We start from the raw sequence: 8,945 nt of genomic DNA, 5'->3' as shown, positions 1-8,945 counted from the left end.
CCCTCCCTCTCCCCCCCCAACCTTTTATGTTTTATATTCCACATGCCACAACATGTACATTTAACACTGCTGCCATTTCTGAATTGAATAGGAAAGGGGGAACTCTGTACCTTTCCTCAGCTGCTTAAGCCACTCCTTGCTAATCTCAGATATTTGGGAGCAAGCCGTGATCACCTAGTGGAGAAACGCGGCTAGGCACTCTGCATGTTGCTCAGACGGCCTCACAAATATTTTCTAAGGGGTGGGTAATCCTTGGCCAGGAAGACAGGATGAGGCCTAGTGCAAATAACTCACATTTGCACGTACTATACAGTGGTACCTCAGGTTACAAACAGGCTCCGTTACAGACTCTGCTAACCCAGAAATAGTACCTCGGGTTAAGAACTTTACCTCAGGATGAGAACAGAAATCGCGCGGCGGCGGTGCGGTGGCAGCAGGATGCCCCATTAGCTAAAGTGTTATCTCAGGTTAAGAACGGTTGTAGGTTAAGAATGGACCTCCAGAACGAATTAAGCTCATAACCAGAGGTACCACTGGATAGGCAAAATACATGTCTCCTTCACATACGGAGAGCAGAGCCCTGGCAGAGACCACCGCTAATGGCAGGGGTGCCAACTGTAGGGGGCAGAAGGGGTTTCAGCCCCCTCAGTATTTGTGGGTAGGGTGCTAAGCCCACCCCCCGCTTACTGAGGGGGGCTGCCATCCCCCGCAGCCCACCGCTGGGTGAGCACTCGCACTCTGGACGGGGGCAGGATGCATGGAGGGTGAAGACTGCCCTTCGCATGCCCCATCCACCTGCCGGGTGGGGGGCGGAATGCACAGAGGGTGAAGATCACCCTTGGCGCACTCTCCCTGCTGCCAGGTGAGTGCTTGCTCATCAGGCGGGGGCGAGACATGCATAGGGGTGCATGATCTCATGTGTGTGATGTCATACGATGCTGGGTCCCCTCAATGGGGAAGGGAAGTCAGCGCCCTTGGCTAATGGCAGCCCTGGGCTCTCTGTGCAGGCTGTTAGATTTGTGAACTGCCCACAATGTCATTTATGTGCAATGCCCCCTCTTGACATGGCATTGATTGTCCCATGGCACTGTGGGAAATGAAAGCCATTGAGATTACCCACAATACCTTGGATGTTGCATTGCATTGGCGACATCCTTAAAATGGCAGGAGGCTCACAGCCACTCACCACAGATCATAGCTAACTCCAGTGGCGTAGCGTGGGGGGTGCCAGGGGGGCCGGCCGCACCCGGCGCAACATGGGCGGGGGGCGCACTCGCACTAGCAGCTCTCTGCCCCTACTAAAATCCACGGGTTAGGGAGCCCGCGCTCGCTCGGCTTGGCGAGGAGGTCGCGGAAGGGGGAGAGCGAAGCCTTCTGCCGCGGGCAAAAAAAGGAGAGGAAGCCGGGTGGGCGGGCGGGCGGGCTGGCTGGCGGGGGTCTGGCTGCGCCTGCTGCTGCCGGTGCAGGGCAAGGCAAGCAGAGCGAGGAGGAGAGAGAGGGGAAGGGGGGGGAAGCAGCTAGGAAACGCTGCGGTGTGGAGGAGGAATCAATTAAGGAGAGAAAGCGAAAAGCCTTGGAGAAAGGGAAAAAAGGAAAGAAAAGAGGCAGCTCCAGGAGAGCGCGGGGGAAAGAGAAGCCTCGCTGCTGCTGCTGCTTGGGAGAGTAAATTACTGTACTTGCCTTGCCCCGGGTTAGGGGGCGCAAATTACTTGCCTTGCCCCGGGTGCTGATAACCCACGCTACGCCGCTGGCTAACTCTGCTGGGGAGCGGGAGCAGTCGCTGATGCCCCAAAGTGCCCCCCCATCACCCTGATGGTACGTTGCCCAAGACCGCCAAGATCCTGGATTCAAATCTGTCCAGGATCCAAGACATGTTGTGGTCTGACGCATGTATAGAATTCTATTTCATGTGCAGCAGGAAGGGATGGGAGAAGGCCCAGGATTCAATTCAGTTTGCCTTTAAAGGTGAACCTACCTAATTTTACTTTCCCAAACAATACGTGAATTGAATTTTTTTGAAATTTGCAAAATTGAAATTTGCACTTCTCCCAATTATGCAAGTCCCCAGCCAATAATGCATATAGCATGCATAAATTGCATAAAGTAGTGAAAATATACAGAAATCCATTATATTTGGGGAAATACATTTCAAAAATGAGCATATTGGGCAAAACTGTATACTGAAATACATATATTAGGAGAAAATTTGCACTAAAGTGCTAGTGAATTTTCATGCAAACTTTTAAAGAAACCAAAACCTATTGCAGAAATGTCAAGAAAAAATAAGAGAATGAGAAAAACTGAAATCGACAGATTTAGCAGAAAGTGACCAACCCAGTGTTTAAATATTACTCCAACAATGACCATGTTGAACCAAACCTACAGGTGGCAGGCTAGCTTAGAGGGTGCTGGGCAGGCCACACAACACCCACATCTTTCCCCTTCCTGGAATCTGCCGCCTGAGGCACCCACCTCACTCGACCTAATGGTTGAGTCGGCCTCACCAGGATCCTCCCTTAAAGCTGCCACCTCTTTGTGAAGATTCAATTCCCCTTGCCGCAGTGCACCTCCCTGCTGAGAGAAGCTGCACCTGTTGAATGTCCACTTGTCAGGCAGTTCTTAAAGGCTGCTCATTTAATAATAATAATAATAATAAAATAAATGGGCAGGGGGCAGGAGAGAGAACCCTACCTGCTCTTTCTACTTCAAAGCTGCTCTGTCGAGTCACTTGCAAAATCCGCTCTCCTTCTCCAAGATAAACACTGGGTTGGCTTCCATCCCTGCGCTTGTAACAAACCCGCCTGGATGTTTGGTAAACTTTTGCATCCAGCCAGCTGTGTAACGTTTCCCCCCCCCCCCCAGCTCTCGCTCTCTTCCTCCCTCCCCTCTATTTAAACTGTCTGGACGCTGCAATGGCTGTTAATCACGGGGCTTCTTGCCAGCACTTGTTCGCGAAGGTGCCTCAAACTCATGTGCTGAATGAGCAAGGAAATCAGCCTTGGAGGGCTCCTTTGCATGGCTCAACGCACTTAGTGGCTTCCTGGTTTTTAAGTGGCCAGTCCTCAGCGCCGCTTCTGCTGTTGGGTTGCACTGCCAGCCGTTAACTCTCTAGCGCTACATCCACAACATATGTTTAAAGCACATGGCTTCCCCCCAAAGAATTCTGGGAACTGTCATTTATTAAGGGTTCTGGGAATTGTAGCTCTGGGACGAGGTTAGCCAGGGCTTTCTTTTCAGCTGGAACTGAGATCTGGCACCTCTTAAGTGGGCACCCTTGCCATTATAAGAGAACAAAGGAGGCATGCATGATGAGTTTCGGCACCTCTTTTTCTAGACAAATAGCACTGGTGTTAGCTACAGTTCCCAGAATCCTTTGGGGGAAGTCATATACAGTGGTACCTCAGGTTAAGTACTTAATTCGTTCCGGAGGTCCGTTCTTAACCTGAAACTGTTCTTAACCTGAAGCACCACTTTAGCTAATGGGGCCTCCTGCTGCTGCCGCGCCACCAGAGCACGATTTCTGTTCTCATCCTGAAGCAAAGTTCTTAACCTGAAGCACTATTTCTGGATTAGCGGAGTCTGTAACCTGAAGCGTATGTAACCTGAGGTACCACTGTACTTTAAACGTACACTGTGGATGTGACAGCCTTAGACAAGCCTTGAGCCTCCACCTCTTGGCCTGCCCTACATGGCTGTTATGTGGATTCTTGAGACAGTGTATGTCAACAACTCTAGAATGACTTGAAATAAGCTGCAGAAGTGCTTTTTTATGTTAAGAGGCCAGGCCTCTTGCTTGGCATGTGTTTCTCCTCCTTTTGGGACTTTTCAGTATTTGCTGAACTCGGGCTGTGACCCGTCAAAGCACCCTGGCACAGTTTGTAACCCCCCCACCCCAAAATAAGCATGACCTCCCTATTGATTTTGGGGCCAACGCACACATACATACACACACAAACACAGACACTGAGAGCCTTTTCCTGCTTTTGCAGCTTTTGAGAAAGGCACCGGCATTCTTGCTCCGTGAATTACTGGAACGTCAGGGCAGCCTCACAGGGACTTGCTCCAAAGGCTCTTGGTGCAGTGCAAGTGTGTTGGGAAGGGGAATTGCCATTAGAGTGGGGTGCTGTACAGTAAACACAGATGGCAAGGTGGGGACGGAGGGCAGGTTGGCTGGGTGTATAAACACAACCTCTCTTGTCTCCCCCACCCCACCCGCCTGCAAAAAAAATAATAATTAAAAAAATGCTCTGCAATGTTTAAGTGGCAGAGGTCACTGTCTGGGAATGCTCATTAGACAGAGATGTGGAGGTGGAAGAGAAGAAGTGGGGCCGACAGGGAGAAAGACAGAGGAAATTCTACCCACTCTGCTCCTATATTCAGCAAGGCTGTGCTGTTGTGGGAAAAGGCAAATCAGTATCATCATCATCATCATCATCATCATCATCAAGGATGGGCCATTTGGGCTAATCAGGTGGGTAGTTTGTTAAGGTTTCACAGCAATGAAGCATCTAGGTTGTAGAATCCTTCTTGGCGACCACGATTTGTAAGGGTTACCGAATTCAAAGCCAGAGGACAATTTGTGTGGCTAAATCACAGATATGACGTGAAAGACATGACAACCTTATGGGCAGAGCCCTGAAGGCCACACCACACACTGAAAGTACATTCAATGCACCTTGCGGGATTCCCTCAAAGAAATCCGGGAACTGTAGTTTGTGAAGGGTGCTGAGAATCGCAAGGGAAACTATGTTTTCCAGGATTGCTTGGGGAAAATAATGTGCTCTAAACGCATTCCAAAAGCTCGAAAGCGAAGCATGCGCAAAAAGTCCAAATGTCCTCTGCAATGTTATTTTACTCCATTTCCTACCTTTCATTTGTTCGCTTGCTTGTATTCCCTGGTGAGATCCAGTTCTGATTTTGCACATCTCACTACAGGGCAGCCATCTGCTCAAGTGACCGAAATCCAGCCTGTTGGTCCTTTCTGCTTTATTCCTCCCAGTGGTTCTCTCGTCCCTGTTTTCGTTGCCGCTAATGGGAATTTATCCTGCTTAAAATACCTCTGCTCCCTGACTCAAACCTGGGGTGCCTCCAGGACACGTTTGAAAGGCAGGTCATTCTGGAAGGAAACTTTCCATGTTCTCAAGGTGCCAGGAACCGCCAATAAACCTCATTTATAGTTCAGCAGGTTAACCTGAGAAAGAACAGAATGGAAAGATACAGCAAGGCTGGCATACGACCAGAAGGTGACCTGGAGGAGAATAACAGAAGGGGCTTTTCACCCCCCTTGAATGGGTGGGCAACTAGGGGGTGGGGTGTAGGTTAGAACTCCAAGCAAAAAGGAGGAAAAACCATAGACTGAAAGCACATGGCTTCCCTCAAAGAATCCTGAGAAACATAGTTCACACCTCACAGAGCTACAGTTCCCAACACCCTTCAGAAACTAAAGTTCCCAGGATTCTTTGGAGGAAGTCTTGAGTGTTTAAAATGGTATCCTAGTGGTTCAAATGTATGGTGCCAATGGCGTGAAGGAAATCCCCTCAGCTCAGTGATGCTGACTCCCAAGTTTTTGCCTCAGCTGCTGGACTGCGCAACAAAACTTTGTGTATTATTTCTTTCTGAAATAAAAGAGAGAGAAATAAACTGGCTCATAAACTCACAATTCAGTGCCTGAAACTTTCCTTTTGTGCAATCTGCTGTTCTGTGCAGAGAGAGCCAAGAAAGTCTATGAATGATATAGAGGGGCAGTGGGGAGAGGTTCCCCCCCTCCCCAGTTCACCCCATAAAGGATGAGCATCTTTTTCTAAGTTCCATCAGAAACCAGGCATCTCCCAGTGGGAAAGTCAAACAGCAGGTACATTCCTGGGGAGGAATCTAGCAGGTGGGTGCAATGTTTGGGGCCTGGGATGGGGTGGGGAGGAAGAGCAGGCCGGGACAAGATGGGGTGGTCAGACATGCACACGAGAAGTGGCAGAAGGAAAAAATGTGGCTTGTCTATTGTGCAGGAAAGCATCAGGGGATTTGCAAGAGGTGGGGAAGGGGTCCTATGAGTAGCAACAGTAGCACAAAGCGAACAACATATCCATTTGAACAGAACACAAGGTAACTGTTATTCTGTTTCCATGGGCTTGTTTCTTATACATTTTAATCATGGATGCTTTCACGTTTTGATGAAGTTGTTTTGCTGTTTCTGAACTGCCTTGGTATTTTTTTCTTGAAACAAAAGGCAACATGCAGAATAACAACAACATCACCCGTAGAAATGAACTCAGGCCCAAATAATTCTACGCACAACATAAAACAAACGAAAAGCTCTGAATTTCGCTAGTGGGTCACAACATGCTCCTTTGGAAATTTTGCCCTGGTTTTAGCAGATGTTTAAACCCTGCGAGGCAGACTGTGCTGCAAGGTTGTAAGGGGCGAAAGTTCACCCAGTGAACTTGATCAGAATCATAGAATTGCAGAGTTGGAAGGGACCTTGAGGATCATCTGGTCCAAGCCTGTACAATGCAGGAATATGCAGCTGACCCATATGGGGACTGAAACTGCAACCTTGGCATTATCAGCACCATGGTCTAACCAGCTGAGCTATCCAATGTGTTAACCAGCATCTCCCTGAGTCCTTGTCCAACACCAAGGAGCCTTTGAGATATTTAAGGATGGAGGAGGAGAGGCTGCACAGGTGACGTTAGGTCAGCGGAATAATCCAGGCCCATTGTCCAAATAAACACACTTGTGTTTGTGTTGCTAAATGAATCCTAATTTTCCATCCTGTGTGGCAAAGGCATGCGCAGTTGCCGCTCCCCCTTCCTAATGAACACAATCAATTACACCCCCCCACACCCTTTATGTACTTTCCTATTTGCCTGCAGTTGCAGCCTCAGTGTCAGCCTGGGGTTGCTGAGAAGGGAAAGCAACAGGCTGCAATGAAAGACTGACAGCACTTTCAGTCCTACGAGTGCAGCTGGGCCTTCTGTAGCCAAAAACAGCATTGTTCATGCCCAGGAAAGAGGTACTGTATCAGCAGGCTTAGAGAATCCCAAGGGTTTTCAAAACCCTTTATAATCAGCCCCAACAAGACTGAGCGTGCTCAGTGGGCACAGAATGCTGACCGAATGTTTGCAGGTGGGAGTGGAATGGAGTGGCTGAAAACCTGAATGGGAGCATTCCATGCTTGGGCCTTTCGTTGCAGGCCCTGCTTGTCATGTCAGAATGCAGAGAGCCAAGAATCTTCAACCCGTTCTGCAGATTAAAACTGAATCCAAACAAGAGGTGGAAGCGGCTCTGAGAGATAATGGGTCTGGTCTGGAGGGAATTAGCCTGCTTGTTTCATGTGTGGAATTTTGCAACCTTCCCTGATGAAGTGAAGAGCTTGAAGCCAGGGGCAGCCAAAGTGGCACTCTCCAGATTCATTATTTATTTGACTGATTGGACTCTCACCCTTCCTGCCAATGGTGCCATCAGTGAGAGCTTCTGGGAAGGAGGGCCTCATCTGAATCAGGCTGCAGTGGGTCCTCCCCCCCCAAAAGGTTCGACATCCCTCTATCCGCCTGGCCAGACTGGGCTCCCCTCCCCACCTGCTCTTGACACAATGGCTAATTGAAGGAATGGTGTAATGTCTCGCTTGACCCACGGCCCCACGGGTCTCAGTTGTTGCTTTCCAGGATTCTGATCTAACTTGTGGCTTTTAGGAATGTTGGAGGGGAGTCCGCTTTGAAAAGGGAAAGGAAAACAAAAATGGAAAAAGTTACAACCCTTTGGCAGGAAAAGCCTGGGTGGAAGTTTTCTTCCCAACGTCCCTCCACAGTCTCTTTCTTCCCCTGCCAAGATGCACACCCTGAATGGTCTCTTCACGCTCCCCCTCAGAGGCCCTTCCTGATCGCTGCCTCTGCTGCCTAAACACCTCACCCCGAGAGACACCCCCCCCGCACCATTTGATAAAGGCAGTTATTATCAGGCAGTATCCTTATGGGGGATGCATTTTCCCACTGACACCCCTAGGAGGAAGGCTTGTGGCAAGGAGTCTGTGGGATTATTCAACTCACTAAATACAAGGACCTGTCTCCCCGTGGTAAAGGTAAAGGGATCCCTGACCATTAGGTCCAGTCGTGACCGACTCCGGGGTTGCAGCGCTCATCTCACTTTATTGGCTGAGGGAGCCGGTGTACAACTTCTGGGTCATGTGGCCAGCATGACTAAGCTGCTTCTGGTGAACCAGAGCAGCACACGGAAACACAGTTTAACTTCCCGCTGGAGCAGTACCTATTTATCTACTTGCACATTGACGTGCTTTCGAACTGCTAGGTTGGCAGGAGCTGGGACCGAGCAAAGGGAGCTCACCCGGTCACAGGGATTCGAACCGCCAACCTTCTGATTGGCAAGTCCTAGGCTCTGTGGTTTAACCCACAGCACCACTCGTTTCTGAAATCTTATTCAACCCACTAAATACAAGGACCTGTCTCCTCGTGGTAGTAACTAGCTAATTCTGGAGGCATAAATCCATTTTGCTCGTTTGCAGATGTTAACTTGTGTACATGTGCGCATTTCCTCATGATTGGGTCACTGTGCAAGAATTGCTGCACACGTGGGCAGCGGCTGCAGAGTCTGAGGGGCAAAAATAATGACACTTCTGCTACATATGGAGACAGATTCCAGTGGAACTGAGCAGCCGAGACCAATTGTGGGTCCAATGGTCAAGAAGGCAGTTTCTGCATATCCTTTAGAAGGGAAGCGAGAGCTCATCAGCCTGGGAAGGTAGCCCATCTAGGAGAAGGAACCCTCTGATCCTAAACCTCTACTGCTTTGCAGGATATTTTCAAGAGAAGAAAAGGCTAAAGAGTAATCCCTACACAAATCCAGAGTGCTGTACTTAAGACAGTTGGATGGCACCTTGTATATCTCCTTCCAGCAACTCCTGCAACCAAGCTGGTGCCAAACGTATTGTTCTG

The sequence above is a fragment of the Podarcis pityusensis genome (assembly GCF_964106645.2).
Source record: "Podarcis pityusensis genome assembly, chromosome: 13".
NCBI classification, from domain to species: domain Eukaryota; kingdom Metazoa; phylum Chordata; class Lepidosauria; order Squamata; family Lacertidae; genus Podarcis; species Podarcis pityusensis.
Note: the sequence above shows the minus strand (reverse complement) of the source record.